Here is an 18415-nt window from a genome sequence, read left to right as displayed (position 1 = left end):
TGGCAGCGGTGGGATTTGAACCCACGCCTCCAAAGAGACTGGAGCCTTAATCCAGCGCCTTAGACCGCTCGGCCACGCTACCTGCTGCTCTCAGTGTGTCTGTGCACTTGATGAGCACCGCAACCCTGAGCCTCCTCACTGAGTGTGGAAAGTCGAGTTGATAAACCATTTCATGGACATGATTACAATGTCGGGAGGGTGATGTGGTAATTGAAGGTTATCTCTCTTACTCAGTCACTGCACAAGTCTTCTCCCACCTGCTCGGACCTAGTGCAATCACCTTAAAAGACAACACTCTCCGAGCAATGACTTCCAACCAAGGTATAAGCACCTGCTCTACATAGGCAATGTGACTCCATCATTTTCTAATGAAACAAGTGTTCATACTGGTGGGCTCATTTCTTTGGGTGGGATCTAATGAATGAGCAGTTCATTCAAAAATAACTGAGGAGTTGCACGTATTCATGACATCAGCCCTATTGCCGCACCCAGTCTCCCCAACATACTGTTTAGCTTTCCAGTGACGTCATGTCTTGTGTGGCCTATTCACATTCCGCTGTTAATATTTTTTAGCCAATAGAATTTCACAGGCTCCCGTCTTTGAGCTCACATTGAAAAGGCACAAGTCCCAAAATGCAACCGGGTGCTGTTTAAAACTCCAGCACTGGTGGGCGGTGCCCCAGGTGACATGGGGCCCACCTGGATGCTCTGACTGCCTTTCACGTGACAGTCACAGACACACACAGGACAGAGGTTCAAAAGCTATTCTGAAAGAAGTAAGGACAACAGGCCCACGTGAAACTAAACTTTTTAAATAGATGATTTTTGTTTCTATTGACCTGGTTCTCACTCGTTCTGCGCGCCAAGTCAAATGTAAATGAGCCCCGCAATAAAAATGCACAGAGGATGGTAAAATTCACTTCACTCTGCGCTCGTTGATGCTGAGAGCATGGTTGTCAGCCCGCACGCTTGTTATTTTGATGTGGAATTACTTGATTGCTTTGTGATAATTTTAATTACTCCGAATTGCAAGCTCCCCTACCCCAGTAATAATGTTTGAGGTATTGCTTCCCTACCACACCAACAAGGCCACCCTCTGACCAAGTCCTTTGCCTCTCTTCAGAACTACCATAAGCCCCTCCATGCACTAGGAACTTTTTGCTTGACGACCATCTAGGCGTCCTTGGAATATTGATATTTAGAAGTAACAATGTTTGTTTATTTTAACTAACTGACCTTTTTAGGGTCTCGCTTGATAGACTCTGTAGTATTCAGTAAAGGGCTTGGAGCCCGCATGTCTCTCACCATTTTTTTATTTATGTGGCACTCTTCTTTACAGTTTCCTAATTCATCAAGGCATGTCTTGCATCATTTCCGTTCCTCTCTGTAGAGCAGCGACCAAGCGTTGATTGATTCAGCTTAATCAGTGCCTGACCGCTGCTCCCCACCTGATCAAGGTACTATTTTTTCCTTTTACCTTCTAGTGCCCTGCAAACAGAAGGCTTGTGACTGGCAAAAACATGCCCAGCAGGACAAACAAAACTGTTAAGTTTTAAATTTAAATCGAACTTTCTTTTATTTTGCCAAATCGTCTTTTCCCACGTTCCACGCATGTTTTCTTTTGCTTTTGTTCGTGGGCACTCTTCTCAAAAGATGATGATTAGCTTGTTTAAAATATTGCAAATCAACAGTGTTTCTTTATTATGTGTAAATTCTGAAATTAATCTTTAACACATAATCCTGCGGTACACTTCAATCCACCCCACTCCAATCTTCCCCACTACAATCCACCCCATCCAGACCACTTCACCCACACTAATCCACCTCACTCCAGTCCAAATCACTCACCCGAATCCAATCCACTCTAACTCATCCTACTCCAATCCTCTCCACCCACCCCAAGCAAATCTGTCTCACTCCAATGTGCCCCACTATAATAAAAAACAATCTGCACCACTCCAAAACAATCTGTCCCACTTCGATCCAAAACAATCTGCCCCACTCCACTTCAAAACAATCTCCCCTACTCCAATTCAAAACAATCTACCCCACTGCAATCTGCTGCACTCCAATCAAAAACAAACTACCACACTGCAATCCAAAACAATCTGCCATACTGCAATCGAAAACAATCTGTCCCACCCAAGGCAGTGGTGGCTGGTGCACTTTGAAAGGAGTTGGTGGGAGGGAAAAATAGTTCATCTGAAGCTAAGTGAAGAAATTGGAATAAAATAGTGCATTTTAACCCCTTCGCTGCCAGCCTTTTCCCCCTCAGGTGCCAGGCATTTTTTTGGCTATTTGGGGCAGGGTGCGCTTAGGCCCTCATAGATTTTTGTCCACATAAGCTATCCACGCCAAATTTGCGTCCTTTTTTTCCAACATCCTAGGGATTCTAGAGGTACCCAGACTTTGTGGGTTCCCCTGAAGGAGACCAAGAAATTAGCCAAAATACAGTAAAAATTTTGTTTTAAAAAAGAAAAAAATGGAAAAAAGGGCTGGAGAAGAAGGCTTGTGGTTTTTGTCCCTGAAATTGGCATCAACAAAGGGTTTGCACTGCTAAAATCACCAGCTTCCCAGCTTTCAGGGACAGGCAGACTTGAATCAGAAAACCCAATTTTTCAACACAATTTTGGCATTTTACTGGGACATACCCCATTTTTACGATTTTGTGTGCTTTTAGCCTCCTTCCAGTCAGTGACAGAAATGGGTGTGAAACCAATGCTGGGTCCCAGTAACCTAAACATTTTTGAAAAGAAGACAACATTCTGAATTCAGCAATGGGTAACTTGTGTAGATCTTACAAGTGTTTCCTACAGAAAATAACAACTGAAATAAAAAAAAAATATTGAAATTGAGAAGAAAAAAACAGCCATTTTCCTCTACGTTTTACTCTGTAACTTTTTTCTGCAATGTCAGATTTTTGAAAGCAATATACCATTACGCCTGCTGGACTCTTCTGGTTGCGGGGATATATAGGGCTTGTAGGTTCATCAAGAACCCTAGGTATCCAGAGAAAATAAATGAGCTGCACCTTGCAGTGGGTTTTCATTCTATACCGGGTATACTGCAATTAATTTGCCGAAGTATATAGAGTGAAAAATAGGTATCAAGAAAACCTTTCTATTTCCAAAATGGGCACAAGATAAGGAGTGAAGGAGCAGTGGTTATTTGCACATCTCTGAATTCTGGGGTGCCCACACTAGCATGCAAATTAAAGGGCATTTCTCAAATAGACGTCTTTTTTACACACTGTCTTATATTTGGAAGGAAAAAATGTAGATAAAGACAAGGGGCAGTAACTCTTGTTTTGCTATTCTATGTTTCCCCAAGTCTCCCGATAACATTTTTTACCTCACTTGTGTGGGTAGGCCTAGCGCCCGCGACAGGAAGTGCCCCAAAACACAACGTGGACACATCAAATTTTCCCAAAGAAAACCAAAACCTAGGTAAAAGACATTGTCATTTGCAACGCCAATAGCTCTAACTCTCACAAATGTGAGACCTTTCGCATTGCAAATGCTTGTTTTTTTGTGCAGGCAAGTGTGCGTGGAGCCTGCTTTGGTTCTTAAGACCTCAGACCTAAAGCAAAGCTTAGACAGAAACATAGCAATGTGCCCTTTGCACACAGTTAGAGATCCTACTAAATGGAGTCATATATAGGTCTGCACGGCCATTTTGCACAATTTTGTTGTGATATAAAGTTTCGGTATAGCTCAATGATAGCTGGTAGTTATGGCCGAGTGGTTAAGGTGATGGGCTTGAAATCCTTTGGGGGTTCCCTGCACGGGTTTGAATCCTGCTGACTACCTCTGTTGTTTATTTTAAACCTGATTTTTAAAATAACTGTGAAGAACACATTTACCAACTTTATTTGGGAAGATAGATAATTTACTTTAAATCTTTATTTAACAGAGGTTCGATTTTATTTTGCAGAGAGAAGAGCGGGTGACCACGTGGGGAGAACAAATTATTTGTTAAACCTTCCATTTGAAGGTGATCTAAGCAGAATGAAGCAAAACAACAGCAGCGCCAATCAGCCGATTTCTTGGAGTCCACGGTTTAGGAGTTTACTTAGAAGGAGACTGTAAAAGAGTTTTAAAATTAGGGACCTATTGGTAGAGTCACTGTTTATGCAAATTGAAGGGTCAGAAGGGAGATGCGTCATTAAGATCTGTAAAAATCCATCTCTGGCAGCGGTGGGATTTGAACCCACGCCTCCAAAGAGACTGGAGCCTTAATCCAGCGCCTTAGACCGCTCGGCCACGCTACCTGCTGCTCTCAGTGTGTCTGTGCACTTGATGAGCACCGCAACCCTGAGCCTCCTCACTGAGTGTGGAAAGTCGAGTTGATAAACCATTTCATGGACATGATTACAATGTCGGGAGGGTGATGTGGTAATTGAAGGTTATCTCTCTTACTCAGTCACTGCACAAGTCTTCTCCCACCTGCTCGGACCTAGTGCAATCACCTTAAAAGACAACACTCTCCGAGCAATGACTTCCAACCAAGGTATAAGCACCTGCTCTACATAGGCAATGTGACTCCATCATTTTCTAATGAAACAAGTGTTCATACTGGTGGGCTCATTTCTTTGGGTGGGATCTAATGAATGAGCAGTTCATTCAAAAATAACTGAGGAGTTGCACGTATTCATGACATCAGCCCTATTGCCGCACCCAGTCTCCCCAACATACTGTTTAGCTTTCCAGTGACGTCATGTCTTGTGTGGCCTATTCACATTCCGCTGTTAATATTTTTTAGCCAATAGAATTTCACAGGCTCCCGTCTTTGAGCTCACATTGAAAAGGCACAAGTCCCAAAATGCAACCGGGTGCTGTTTAAAACTCCAGCACTGGTGGGCGGTGCCCCAGGTGACATGGGGCCCACCTGGATGCTCTGACTGCCTTTCACGTGACAGTCACAGACACACACAGGACAGAGGTTCAAAAGCTATTCTGAAAGAAGTAAGGACAACAGGCCCACGTGAAACTAAACTTTTTAAATAGATGATTTTTGTTTCTATTGACCTGGTTCTCACTCGTTCTGCGCGCCAAGTCAAATGTAAATGAGCCCCGCAATAAAAATGCACAGAGGATGGTAAAATTCACTTCACTCTGCGCTCGTTGATGCTGAGAGCATGGTTGTCAGCCCGCACGCTTGTTATTTTGATGTGGAATTACTTGATTGCTTTGTGATAATTTTCATTACTCCGAATTGCAAGCTCCCCTACCCCAGTAATAACGTTTGAGGTATTGCTTCCCTACCACACCAACAAGGCCACCCTCTGACCAAGTCCTTTGCCTCTCTTCAGAACTACCATAAGCCCCTCCATGCACTAGGAACTTTTTGCTTGACGACCATCTAGGCGTCCTTGGAATATTGATATTTAGAAGTAACAATGTTTGTTTATTTTAACTAACTGACCTTTTTAGGGTCTCGCTTGATAGACTCTGTAGCATTCAGTAAAGGGCTTGGAGCCCGCATGTCTCTCACCATTTTTTTATTTATGTGGCACTCTTCTTTACAGTTTCCTAATTCATCAAGGCATGTCTTGCATCATTTCCGTTCCTCTCTGTAGAGCAGCGACCAAGCGTTGATTGATTCAGCTTAATCAGTGCCTGACCGCTGCTCCCCACCTGATCAAGGTACTATTTTTTCCTTTTACCTTCTAGTGCCCTGCAAACAGAAGGCTTGTGACTGGCAAAAACATGCCCAGCAGGACAACCAAAACTGTTAAGTTTTAAATTTAAATCGAACTTTCTTTTATTTTGCCAAATCGTCTTTTCCCACGTTCCACGCATGTTTTCTTTTGCTTTTGTTCGTGGGCACTCTTCTCAAAAGATGACGATTAGCTCGTTTAAAATATTGCAAATCAACAGTGTTTCTTTATTATGTGTAAATTCTGAAATTAATCTTTAACACATAATCCTGCGGTACACTTCAATCCACCCCACTCCAATCTTCCCCACTACAATCCACCCCATCCAGACCACTTCACCCACACTAATCCACCTCACTCCAGTCCAAATCACTCACCCGAATCCAATCCACTCTAACTCATCCTACTCCAATCCTCTCCACCCACCCCAAGCAAATCTGTCTCACTCCAATGTGCCCCACTATAATAAAAAACAATCTGCACCACTCCAAAACAATCTGTCCCACTTCGATCCAAAACAATCTGCCCCACTCCACTTCAAAACAATCTCCCCTACTCCAATTCAAAACAATCTACCCCACTGCAATCTGCTGCACTCCAATCAAAAACAAACTACCACACTGCAATCCAAAACAATCTGCCATACTGCAATCGAAAACAATCTGTCCCACCCAAGGCAGTGGTGGCTGGTGCACTTTGAAAGGAGTTGGTGGGAGGGAAAAATAGTTCATCTGAAGCTAAGTGAAGAAATTGGAATAAAATAGTGCATTTTAACCCCTTCGCTGCCAGCCTTTTCCCCCTCAGGTGCCAGGCATTTTTTTGGCTATTTGGGGCAGGGCGCGCTTAGGCCCTCATAGATTTTTGTCCACATAAGCTATCCACGCCAAATTTGCGTCCTTTTTTTCCAACATCCTAGGGATTCTAGAGGTACCCAGACTTTGTGGGTTCCCCTGAAGGAGACCAAGAAATTAGCCAAAATACAGTAAAAATTTTGTTTTAAAAAAGAAAAAAATGGAAAAAAGGGCTGGAGAAGAAGGCTTGTGGTTTTTGTCCCTGAAATTGGCATCAACAAAGGGTTTGCACTGCTAAAATCACCAGCTTCCCAGCTTTCAGGGACAGGCAGACTTGAATCAGAAAACCCAATTTTTCAACACAATTTTGGCATTTTACTGGGACATACCCCATTTTTACGATTTTGTGTGCTTTTAGCCTCCTTCCAGTCAGTGACAGAAATGGGTGTGAAACCAATGCTGGGTCCCAGTAACCTAAACATTTTTTAAAAGAAGACAACATTCTGAATTCAGCAATGGGTAACTTGTGTAGATCTTACAAGTGTTTCCTACAGAAAATAACAACTGAAATAAAAAAAAAATATTGAAATTGAGAAGAAAAAAACAGCCATTTTCCTCTACGTTTTACTCTGTAACTTTTTTCTGCAATGTCAGATTTTTGAAAGCAATATACCATTACGCCTGCTGGACTCTTCTGGTTGCGGGGATATATAGGGCTTGTAGGTTCATCAAGAACCCTAGGTATCCAGAGAAAATAAATGAGCTGCACCTTGCAGTGGGTTTTCATTCTATACCGGGTATACTGCAATTAATTTGCCGAAGTATATAGAGTGAAAAATAGGTATCAAGAAAACCTTTCTATTTCCAAAATGGGCACAAGATAAGGAGTGAAGGAGCAGTGGTTATTTGCACATCTCTGAATTCTGGGGTGCCCACACTAGCATGCGAATTAAAGGGCATTTCTCAAATAGACGTCTTTTTTACACACTGTCTTATATTTGGAAGGAAAAAATTTAGATAAAGACAAGGGGCAGTAACTCTTGTTTTGCTATTCTATGTTTCCCCAAGTCTCCCGATAACATTTTTTACCTCACTTGTGTGGGTAGGCCTAGCGCCCGCGACAGGAAGTGCCCCAAAACACAACGTGGACACATCAAATTTTCCCGAAGAAAACCAAAACCTAGGTAAAAGACATTGTCATTTGCAACGCCAATAGCTCTAACTCTCACAAATGTGAGACCTTTCGCATTGCAAATGCTTGTTTTTTTGTGCAGGCAAGTGTGCGTGGAGCCTGCTTTGGTTCTTAAGACCTCAGACCTAAAGCAAAGCTTAGACAGAAACATAGCAATGTGCCCTTTGCACACAGTTAGAGATCCTACTAAATGGAGTCATATATAGGTCTGCACGGCCATTTTGCACAATTTTGTTGTGATATAAAGTTTCGGTAGAGCTCAATGAGAGCTGGTAGTTATGGCCGAGTGGTTAAGGTGATGGGCTTGAAATCCTTTGGGGGTTCCCTGCACGGGTTTGAATCCTGCTGACTACCTCTGTTGTTTATTTTAAACCTGATTTTTAAAATAACTGTGAAGAACACATTTACCAACTTTATTTGGGAAGATAGATAATTTACTTTAAATCTTTATTTAACAGAGGTTCGATTTTATTTTGCAGAGAGAAGAGCGGGTGACCGCGTGGGGAGAACAAATGATTTGTTAAACCTTCCATTTGAAGGTGATCTAAGCAGAATGAAGCAAAACAACAGCAGCGCCAATCAGCCGATTTCTTGGAGTCCACGGTTTAGGAGTTTACTTAGAAGGAGACTGTAAAAGAGTTTTAAAATTAGGGACCTATTGGTAGAGTCACTGTTTATGCAAATTGAAGGGTCAGAAGGGAGATGCGTCATTAAGATCTGTAAAAATCCATCTCTGGCAGCGGTGGGATTTGAACCCACGCCTCCAAAGAGACTGGAGCCTTAATCCAGCGCCTTAGACCGCTCGGCCACGCTACCTGTTGCTCTCAGTGTGTCTGTGCACTTCATGAGCACCGTAACCCTGAGTCTCCTCACTTAGTGTGGAAAGTCGAGTTGATAAACCATTTCATGGACATGATTACAATGTCGGGAGGGTGATGTGGTAATTGAAGGTTATCTCTCTTACTCAGTCACTGCACAAGTCTTCTCCCACCTGCTCGGACCTAGTGCAATCACCTTAAAAGACAACACTCTCCGAGCAATGACTTCCAACCAAGGTATAAGCACCTGCTCTACATAGGCAATGTGACTCCATCATTTTCTAATGAAACAAGTGTTCATACTGGTGGGCTCATTTCTTTGGGTGGGATCTAATGAATGAGCAGTTCATTCAAAAATAACTGAGGAGTTGCACGTATTCATGACATCAGCCCTATTGCCGCACCCAGTCTCCCCAACATACTGTTTAGCTTTCCAGTGACGTCATGTCTTGTGTGGCCTATTCACATTCCGCTGTTAATATTTTTTAGCCAATAGAATTTCACAGGCTCCCGTCTTTGAGCTCACATTGAAAAGGCACAAGTCCCAAAATGCAACCGGGTGCTGTTTAAAACTCCAGCACTGGTGGGCGGTGCCCCAGGTGACATGGGGTCCACCTGGATGCCCTGACTGCCTTTTCACGTGACAGTCACAGACACACACAGGACAGAGGTTCAAAAGCTATTCTGAAAGAAGTAAGGACAACAGGCCCACGTGAAACTAAACTTTTTAAATAGATGATTTTTGTTTCTATTGACCTGGTTCTCACTCGTTCTGCGCGCCAAGTCAAATGTAAATGAGCCCCGCAATAAAAATGCACAGAGGATGGTAAAATTCACTTCACTCTGCGCTCGTTGATGCTGAGAGCATGGTTGTCAGCCCGCACGCTTGTTATTTTGATGTGGAATTACTTGATTGCTTTGTGATAATTTTAATTACTCCGAATTGCAAGCTCCCCTACCCCAGTAATAATGTTTGAGGTATTGCTTCCCTACCACACCAACAAGGCCACCCTCTGACCAAGTCCTTTGCCTCTCTTCAGAACTACCATAAGCCCCTCCATGCACTAGGAACTTTTTGCTTGACGACCATCTAGGCGTCCTTGGAATATTGATATTTAGAAGTAACAATGTTTGTTTATTTTAACTAACTGACCTTTTTAGGGTCTCGCTTGATAGACTCTGTAGTATTCAGAAAAAGGGCTTGGAGCCCGCATGTCTCTCACCATTTTTTTATTTATGTGGCACTCTTCTTTACAGTTTCCTAATTCATCAAGGCATGTCTTGCATCATTTCCGTTCCTCTCTGTAGAGCAGCGACCAAGCGTTGATTGATTCAGCTTAATCAGTGCCTGACCGCTGCTCCCCACCTGATCAAGGTACTATTTTTTCCTTTTACCTTCTAGTGCCCTGCAAACAGAAGGCTTGTGACTGGCAAAAACATGCCCAGCAGGACAAACAAAACTGTTAAGTTTTAAATTTAAATCGAACTTTCTTTTATTTTGCCAAATCGTCTTTTCCCACGTTCCACGCATGTTTTCTTTTGCTTTTGTTCGTGGGCACTCTTCTCAAAAGATGATGATTAGCTTGTTTAAAATATTGCAAATCAACAGTGTTTCTTTATTATGTGTAAATTCTGAAATTAATCTTTAACACATAATCCTGCGGTACACTTCAATCCACCCCACTCCAATCTTCCCCACTACAATCCACCCCATCCAGACCACTTCACCCACACTAATCCACCTCACTCCAGTCCAAATCACTCACCCGAATCCAATCCACTCTAACTCATCCTACTCCAATCCTCTCCACCCACCCCAAGCAAATCTGTCTCACTCCAATGTGCCCCACTATAATAAAAAACAATCTGCACCACTCCAAAACAATCTGTCCCACTTCGATCCAAAACAATCTGCCCCACTCCACTTCAAAACAATCTCCCCTACTCCAATTCAAAACAATCTACCCCACTGCAATCTGCTGCACTCCAATCAAAAACAAACTACCACACTGCAATCCAAAACAATCTGCCATACTGCAATCGAAAACAATCTGTCCCACCCAAGGCAGTGGTGGCTGGTGCACTTTGAAAGGAGTTGGTGGGAGGGAAAAATAGTTCATCTGAAGCTAAGTGAAGAAATTGGAATAAAATAGTGCATTTTAACCCCTTCGCTGCCAGCCTTTTCCCCCTCAGGTGCCAGGCATTTTTTTGGCTATTTGGGGCAGGGCGCGCTTAGGCCCTCATAGATTTTTGTCCACATAAGCTATCCACGCCAAATTTGCGTCCTTTTTTTCCAACATCCTAGGGATTCTAGAGGTACCCAGACTTTGTGGGTTCCCCTGAAGGAGACCAAGAAATTAGCCAAAATACAGTAAAAATTTTGTTTTAAAAAAGAAAAAAATGGAAAAAAGGGCTGGAGAAGAAGGCTTGTGGTTTTTGTCCCTGAAATTGGCATCAACAAAGGGTTTGCACTGCTAAAATCACCAGCTTCCCAGCTTTCAGGGACAGGCAGACTTGAATCAGAAAACCCAATTTTTCAACACAATTTTGGCATTTTACTGGGACATACCCCATTTTTACGATTTTGTGTGCTTTTAGCCTCCTTCCAGTCAGTGACAGAAATGGGTGTGAAACCAATGCTGGGTCCCAGTAACCTAAACATTTTTTAAAAGAAGACAACATTCTGAATTCAGCAATGGGTAACTTGTGTAGATCTTACAAGTGTTTCCTACAGAAAATAACAACTGAAATAAAAAAAAAATATTGAAATTGAGAAGAAAAAAACAGCCATTTTCCTCTACGTTTTACTCTGTAACTTTTTTCTGCAATGTCAGATTTTTGAAAGCAATATACCATTACGCCTGCTGGACTCTTCTGGTTGCGGGGATATATAGGGCTTGTAGGTTCATCAAGAACCCTAGGTATCCAGAGAAAATAAATGAGCTGCACCTTGCAGTGGGTTTTCATTCTATACCGGGTATACTGCAATTAATTTGCCGAAGTATATAGAGTGAAAAATAGGTATCAAGAAAACCTTTCTATTTCCAAAATGGGCACAAGATAAGGAGTGAAGGAGCAGTGGTTATTTGCACATCTCTGAATTCTGGGGTGCCCACACTAGCATGCGAATTAAAGGGCATTTCTCAAATAGACGTCTTTTTTACACACTGTCTTATATTTGGAAGGAAAAAATGTAGATAAAGACAAGGGGCAGTAACTCTTGTTTTGCTATTCTATGTTTCCCCAAGTCTCCCGATAACATTTTTTACCTCACTTGTGTGGGTAGGCCTAGCGCCCGCGACAGGAAGTGCCCCAAAACACAACGTGGACACATCAAATTTTCCCAAAGAAAACCAAAACCTAGGTAAAAGACATTGTCATTTGCAACGCCAATAGCTCTAACTCTCACAAATGTGAGACCTTTCGCATTGCAAATGCTTGTTTTTTTGTGCAGGCAAGTGTGCGTGGAGCCTGCTTTGGTTCTTAAGACCTCAGACCTAAAGCAAAGCTTAGACAGAAACATAGCAATGTGCCCTTTGCACACAGTTAGAGATCCTACTAAATGGAGTCATATATAGGTCTGCACGGCCATTTTGCACAATTTTGTTGTGATATAAAGTTTCGGTAGAGCTCAATGAGAGCTGGTAGTTATGGCCGAGTGGTTAAGGTGATGGGCTTGAAATCCCTGCACGGGTTTGAATCCTGCTGACTACCTCTGTTGTTTATTTTAAACCTGATTTTTAAAATAACTGTGAAGAACACATTTACCAACTTTATTTGGGAAGATAGATAATTTACTTTAAATCTTTATTTAACAGAGGTTCGATTTTATTTTGCAGAGAGAAGAGCGGGTGACCGCGTGGGGAGAACAAATTATTTGTTAAACCTTCCATTTGAAGGTGATCTAAGCAGAATGAAGCAAAACAACAGCAGCGCCAATCAGCCGATTTCTTGGAGTCCACGGTTTAGGAGTTTACTTAGAAGGAGACTGTAAAAGAGTTTTAAAATTAGGGACCTATTGGTAGAGTCACTGTTTATGCAAATTGAAGGGTCAGAAGGGAGATGCGTCATTAAGATCTGTAAAAATCCATCTCTGGCAGCGGTGGGATTTGAACCCACGCCTCCAAAGAGACTGGAGCCTTAATCCAGCGCCTTAGACCGCTCGGCCACGCTACCTGCTGCTCTCAGTGTGTCTGTGCACTTGATGAGCACCGCAACCCTGAGCCTCCTCACTGAGTGTGGAAAGTCGAGTTGATAAACCATTTCATGGACATGATTACAATGTCGGGAGGGTGATGTGGTAATTGAAGGTTATCTCTCTTACTCAGTCACTGCACAAGTCTTCTCCCACCTGCTCGGACCTAGTGCAATCACCTTAAAAGACAACACTCTCCGAGCAATGACTTCCAACCAAGGTATAAGCACCTGCTCTACATAGGCAATGTGACTCCATCATTTTCTAATGAAACAAGTGTTCATACTGGTGGGCTCATTTCTTTGGGTGGGATCTAATGAATGAGCAGTTCATTCAAAAATAACTGAGGAGTTGCACGTATTCATGACATCAGCCCTATTGCCGCACCCAGTCTCCCCAACATACTGTTTAGCTTTCCAGTGACGTCATGTCTTGTGTGGCCTATTCACATTCCGCTGTTAATATTTTTTAGCCAATAGAATTTCACAGGCTCCCGTCTTTGAGCTCACATTGAAAAGGCACAAGTCCCAAAATGCAACCGGGTGCTGTTTAAAACTCCAGCACTGGTGGGCGGTGCCCCAGGTGACATGGGGCCCACCTGGATGCTCTGACTGCCTTTCACGTGACAGTCACAGACACACACAGGACAGAGGTTCAAAAGCTATTCTGAAAGAAGTAAGGACAACAGGCCCACGTGAAACTAAACTTTTTAAATAGATGATTTTTGTTTCTATTGACCTGGTTCTCACTCGTTCTGCGCGCCAAGTCAAATGTAAATGAGCCCCGCAATAAAAATGCACAGAGGATGGTAAAATTCACTTCACTCTGCGCTCGTTGATGCTGAGAGCATGGTTGTCAGCCCGCACGCTTGTTATTTTGATGTGGAATTACTTGATTGCTTTGTGATAATTTTCATTACTCCGAATTGCAAGCTCCCCTACCCCAGTAATAACGTTTGAGGTATTGCTTCCCTACCACACCAACAAGGCCACCCTCTGACCAAGTCCTTTGCCTCTCTTCAGAACTACCATAAGCCCCTCCATGCACTAGGAACTTTTTGCTTGACGACCATCTAGGCGTCCTTGGAATATTGATATTTAGAAGTAACAATGTTTGTTTATTTTAACTAACTGACCTTTTTAGGGTCTCGCTTGATAGACTCTGTAGCATTCAGTAAAGGGCTTGGAGCCCGCATGTCTCTCACCATTTTTTTATTTATGTGGCACTCTTCTTTACAGTTTCCTAATTCATCAAGGCATGTCTTGCATCATTTCCGTTCCTCTCTGTAGAGCAGCGACCAAGCGTTGATTGATTCAGCTTAATCAGTGCCTGACCGCTGCTCCCCACCTGATCAAGGTACTATTTTTTCCTTTTACCTTCTAGTGCCCTGCAAACAGAAGGCTTGTGACTGGCAAAAACATGCCCAGCAGGACAACCAAAACTGTTAAGTTTTAAATTTAAATCGAACTTTCTTTTATTTTGCCAAATCGTCTTTTCCCACGTTCCACGCATGTTTTCTTTTGCTTTTGTTCGTGGGCACTCTTCTCAAAAGATGACGATTAGCTCGTTTAAAATATTGCAAATCAACAGTGTTTCTTTATTATGTGTAAATTCTGAAATTAATCTTTAACACATAATCCTGCGGTACACTTCAATCCACCCCACTCCAATCTTCCCCACTACAATCCACCCCATCCAGACCACTTCACCCACACTAATCCACCTCACTCCAGTCCAAATCACTCACCCGAATCCAATCCACTCTAACTCATCCTACTCCAATCCTCTCCACCCACCCCAAGCAAATCTGTCTCACTCCAATGTGCCCCACTATAATAAAAAACAATCTGCACCACTCCAAAACAATCTGTCCCACTTCGATCCAAAACAATCTGCCCCACTCCACTTCAAAACAATCTCCCCTACTCCAATTCAAAACAATCTACCCCACTGCAATCTGCTGCACTCCAATCAAAAACAAACTACCACACTGCAATCCAAAACAATCTGCCATACTGCAATCGAAAACAATCTGTCCCACCCAAGGCAGTGGTGGCTGGTGCACTTTGAAAGGAGTTGGTGGGAGGGAAAAATAGTTCATCTGAAGCTAAGTGAAGAAATTGGAATAAAATAGTGCATTTTAACCCCTTCGCTGCCAGCCTTTTCCCCCTCAGGTGCCAGGCATTTTTTTGGCTATTTGGGGCAGGGCGCGCTTAGGCCCTCATAGATTTTTGTCCACATAAGCTATCCACGCCAAATTTGCGTCCTTTTTTTCCAACATCCTAGGGATTCTAGAGGTACCCAGACTTTGTGGGTTCCCCTGAAGGAGACCAAGAAATTAGCCAAAATACAGTAAAAATTTTGTTTTAAAAAAGAAAAAAATGGAAAAAAGGGCTGGAGAAGAAGGCTTGTGGTTTTTGTCCCTGAAATTGGCATCAACAAAGGGTTTGCACTGCTAAAATCACCAGCTTCCCAGCTTTCAGGGACAGGCAGACTTGAATCAGAAAACCCAATTTTTCAACACAATTTTGGCATTTTACTGGGACATACCCCATTTTTACGATTTTGTGTGCTTTTAGCCTCCTTCCAGTCAGTGACAGAAATGGGTGTGAAACCAATGCTGGGTCCCAGTAACCTAAACATTTTTTAAAAGAAGACAACATTCTGAATTCAGCAATGGGTAACTTGTGTAGATCTTACAAGTGTTTCCTACAGAAAATAACAACTGAAATAAAAAAAAAATATTGAAATTGAGAAGAAAAAAACAGCCATTTTCCTCTACGTTTTACTCTGTAACTTTTTTCTGCAATGTCAGATTTTTGAAAGCAATATACCATTACGCCTGCTGGACTCTTCTGGTTGCGGGGATATATAGGGCTTGTAGGTTCATCAAGAACCCTAGGTATCCAGAGAAAATAAATGAGCTGCACCTTGCAGTGGGTTTTCATTCTATACCGGGTATACTGCAATTAATTTGCCGAAGTATATAGAGTGAAAAATAGGTATCAAGAAAACCTTTCTATTTCCAAAATGGGCACAAGATAAGGAGTGAAGGAGCAGTGGTTATTTGCACATCTCTGAATTCTGGGGTGCCCACACTAGCATGCGAATTAAAGGGCATTTCTCAAATAGACGTCTTTTTTACACACTGTCTTATATTTGGAAGGAAAAAATTTAGATAAAGACAAGGGGCAGTAACTCTTGTTTTGCTATTCTATGTTTCCCCAAGTCTCCCGATAACATTTTTTACCTCACTTGTGTGGGTAGGCCTAGCGCCCGCGACAGGAAGTGCCCCAAAACACAACGTGGACACATCAAATTTTCCCGAAGAAAACCAAAACCTAGGTAAAAGACATTGTCATTTGCAACGCCAATAGCTCTAACTCTCACAAATGTGAGACCTTTCGCATTGCAAATGCTTGTTTTTTTGTGCAGGCAAGTGTGCGTGGAGCCTGCTTTGGTTCTTAAGACCTCAGACCTAAAGCAAAGCTTAGACAGAAACATAGCAATGTGCCCTTTGCACACAGTTAGAGATCCTACTAAATGGAGTCATATATAGGTCTGCACGGCCATTTTGCACAATTTTGTTGTGATATAAAGTTTCGGTAGAGCTCAATGAGAGCTGGTAGTTATGGCCGAGTGGTTAAGGTGATGGGCTTGAAATCCTTTGGGGGTTCCCTGCACGGGTTTGAATCCTGCTGACTACCTCTGTTGTTTATTTTAAACCTGATTTTTAAAATAACTGTGAAGAACACATTTACCAACTTTATTTGGGAAGATAGATAATTTACTTTAAATCTTTATTTAACAGAGGTTCGATTTTATTTTGCAGAGAGAAGAGCGGGTGACCGCGTGGGGAGAACAAATGATTTGTTAAACCTTCCATTTGAAGGTGATCTAAGCAGAATGAAGCAAAACAACAGCAGCGCCAATCAGCCGATTTCTTGGAGTCCACGGTTTAGGAGTTTACTTAGAAGGAGACTGTAAAAGAGTTTTAAAATTAGGGACCTATTGGTAGAGTCACTGTTTATGCAAATTGAAGGGTCAGAAGGGAGATGCGTCATTAAGATCTGTAAAAATCCATCTCTGGCAGCGGTGGGATTTGAACCCACGCCTCCAAAGAGACTGGAGCCTTAATCCAGCGCCTTAGACCGCTCGGCCACGCTACCTGTTGCTCTCAGTGTGTCTGTGCACTTCATGAGCACCGTAACCCTGAGTCTCCTCACTTAGTGTGGAAAGTCGAGTTGATAAACCATTTCATGGACATGATTACAATGTCGGGAGGGTGATGTGGTAATTGAAGGTTATCTCTCTTACTCAGTCACTGCACAAGTCTTCTCCCACCTGCTCGGACCTAGTGCAATCACCTTAAAAGACAACACTCTCCGAGCAATGACTTCCAACCAAGGTATAAGCACCTGCTCTACATAGGCAATGTGACTCCATCATTTTCTAATGAAACAAGTGTTCATACTGGTGGGCTCATTTCTTAGGGTGGGATCTAATGAATGAGCAGTTCATTCAAAAATAACTGAGGAGTTGCACGTATTCATGACATCAGCCCTATTGCCGCACCCAGTCTCCCCAACATACTGTTTAGCTTTCCAGTGACGTCATGTCTTGTGTGGCCTATTCACATTCCGCTGTTAATATTTTTTAGCCAATAGAATTTCACAGGCTCCCGTCTTTGAGCTCACATTGAAAAGGCACAAGTCCCAAAATGCAACCGGGTGCTGTTTAAAACTCCAGCACTGGTGGGCGGTGCCCCAGGTGACATGGGGTCCACCTGGATGCCCTGACTGCCTTTTCACGTGACAGTCACAGACACACACAGGACAGAGGTTCAAAAGCTATTCTGAAAGAAGTAAGCACAACAGGCCCACGTGAAACTAAACTTTTTAAATAGATGATTTTTGTTTCTTTTGACCTGGTTCTCACTCGTTCTGCGCGCCAAGTCAAATGTAAATGAGCCCCGCAATAAAAATGCACAGAGGATGGTAAAATTCACTTCACTCTGCGCTCGTTGATGCTGAGAGCATGGTTGTCAGCCCGCACGCTTGTTATTTTGATGTGGAATTACTTGATTGCTTTGTGATAATTTTAATTACTCCGAATTGCAAGCTCCCCTACCCCAGTAATAACGTTTGAGGTATTGCTTCCCTACCACACCAACAAGGCCACCCTCTGACCAAGTCCTTTGCCTCTCTTCAGAACTACCATAAGCCCCTCCATGCACTAGGAACTTTTTGCTTGACGACCATCTAGGCGTCCTTGGAATATTGATATTTAGAAGTAACAATGTTTGTTTATTTTAACTAACTGACCTTTTTAGGGTCTCGCTTGATAGACTCTGTAGTATTCAGTAAAGGGCTTGGAGCCCGCATGTCTCTCACCATTTTTTTATTTATGTGGCACTCTTCTTTACAGTTTCCTAATTCATCAAGGCATGTCTTGCATCATTTCCGTTCCTCTCTGTAGAGCAGCGACCAAGCGTTGATTGATTCAGCTTAATCAGTGCCTGACCGCTGCTCCCCACCTGATCAAGGTACTATTTTTTCCTTTTACCTTCTAGTGCCCTGCAAACAGAAGGCTTGTGACTGGCAAAAACATGCCCAGCAGGACAACCAAAACTGTTAAGTTTTAAATTTAAATCGAACTTTCTTTTATTTTGCCAAATCGTCTTTTCCCACGTTCCACGCATGTTTTCTTTTGCTTTTGTTCGTGGGCACTCTTCTCAAAAGATGACGATTAGCTCGTTTA

General features: G+C 42.7%; 5 non-coding genes across 5 annotated transcripts; all 5 read right to left on the bottom strand.

The window, feature by feature from the left end:
- Window positions 1-82, bottom strand: TRNAL-AAG (transfer RNA leucine (anticodon AAG)). Its single transcript has one exon. It is a non-coding gene; the product is annotated as a tRNA-Leu (tRNA).
- A 4106-nt stretch (window positions 83-4188) lies between these two features.
- TRNAL-AAG (transfer RNA leucine (anticodon AAG)) lies at window positions 4189-4270 on the bottom strand. The gene has a single exon. It is a non-coding gene; the product is annotated as a tRNA-Leu (tRNA).
- A 4106-nt stretch (window positions 4271-8376) lies between these two features.
- Window positions 8377-8458, bottom strand: TRNAL-AAG (transfer RNA leucine (anticodon AAG)). Its single transcript has one exon. It is a non-coding gene; the product is annotated as a tRNA-Leu (tRNA).
- Window positions 8459-12554: 4096 nt separating this feature from the next.
- Window positions 12555-12636, bottom strand: TRNAL-AAG (transfer RNA leucine (anticodon AAG)). Its single transcript has one exon. It is a non-coding gene; the product is annotated as a tRNA-Leu (tRNA).
- Window positions 12637-16742: 4106 nt separating this feature from the next.
- TRNAL-AAG (transfer RNA leucine (anticodon AAG)) lies at window positions 16743-16824 on the bottom strand. The gene has a single exon. It is a non-coding gene; the product is annotated as a tRNA-Leu (tRNA).
- Window positions 16825-18415: the final 1591 nt, after the last annotated feature.

This window comes from Pleurodeles waltl, unplaced genomic scaffold (assembly GCF_031143425.1).
Source record: "Pleurodeles waltl isolate 20211129_DDA unplaced genomic scaffold, aPleWal1.hap1.20221129 scaffold_183, whole genome shotgun sequence".
Lineage (NCBI taxonomy): Eukaryota > Metazoa > Chordata > Amphibia > Caudata > Salamandridae > Pleurodeles > Pleurodeles waltl.
The sequence above is the reverse complement of the archived record's forward strand: the minus strand, read 5'-3'. Positions and strand labels throughout refer to the sequence as shown.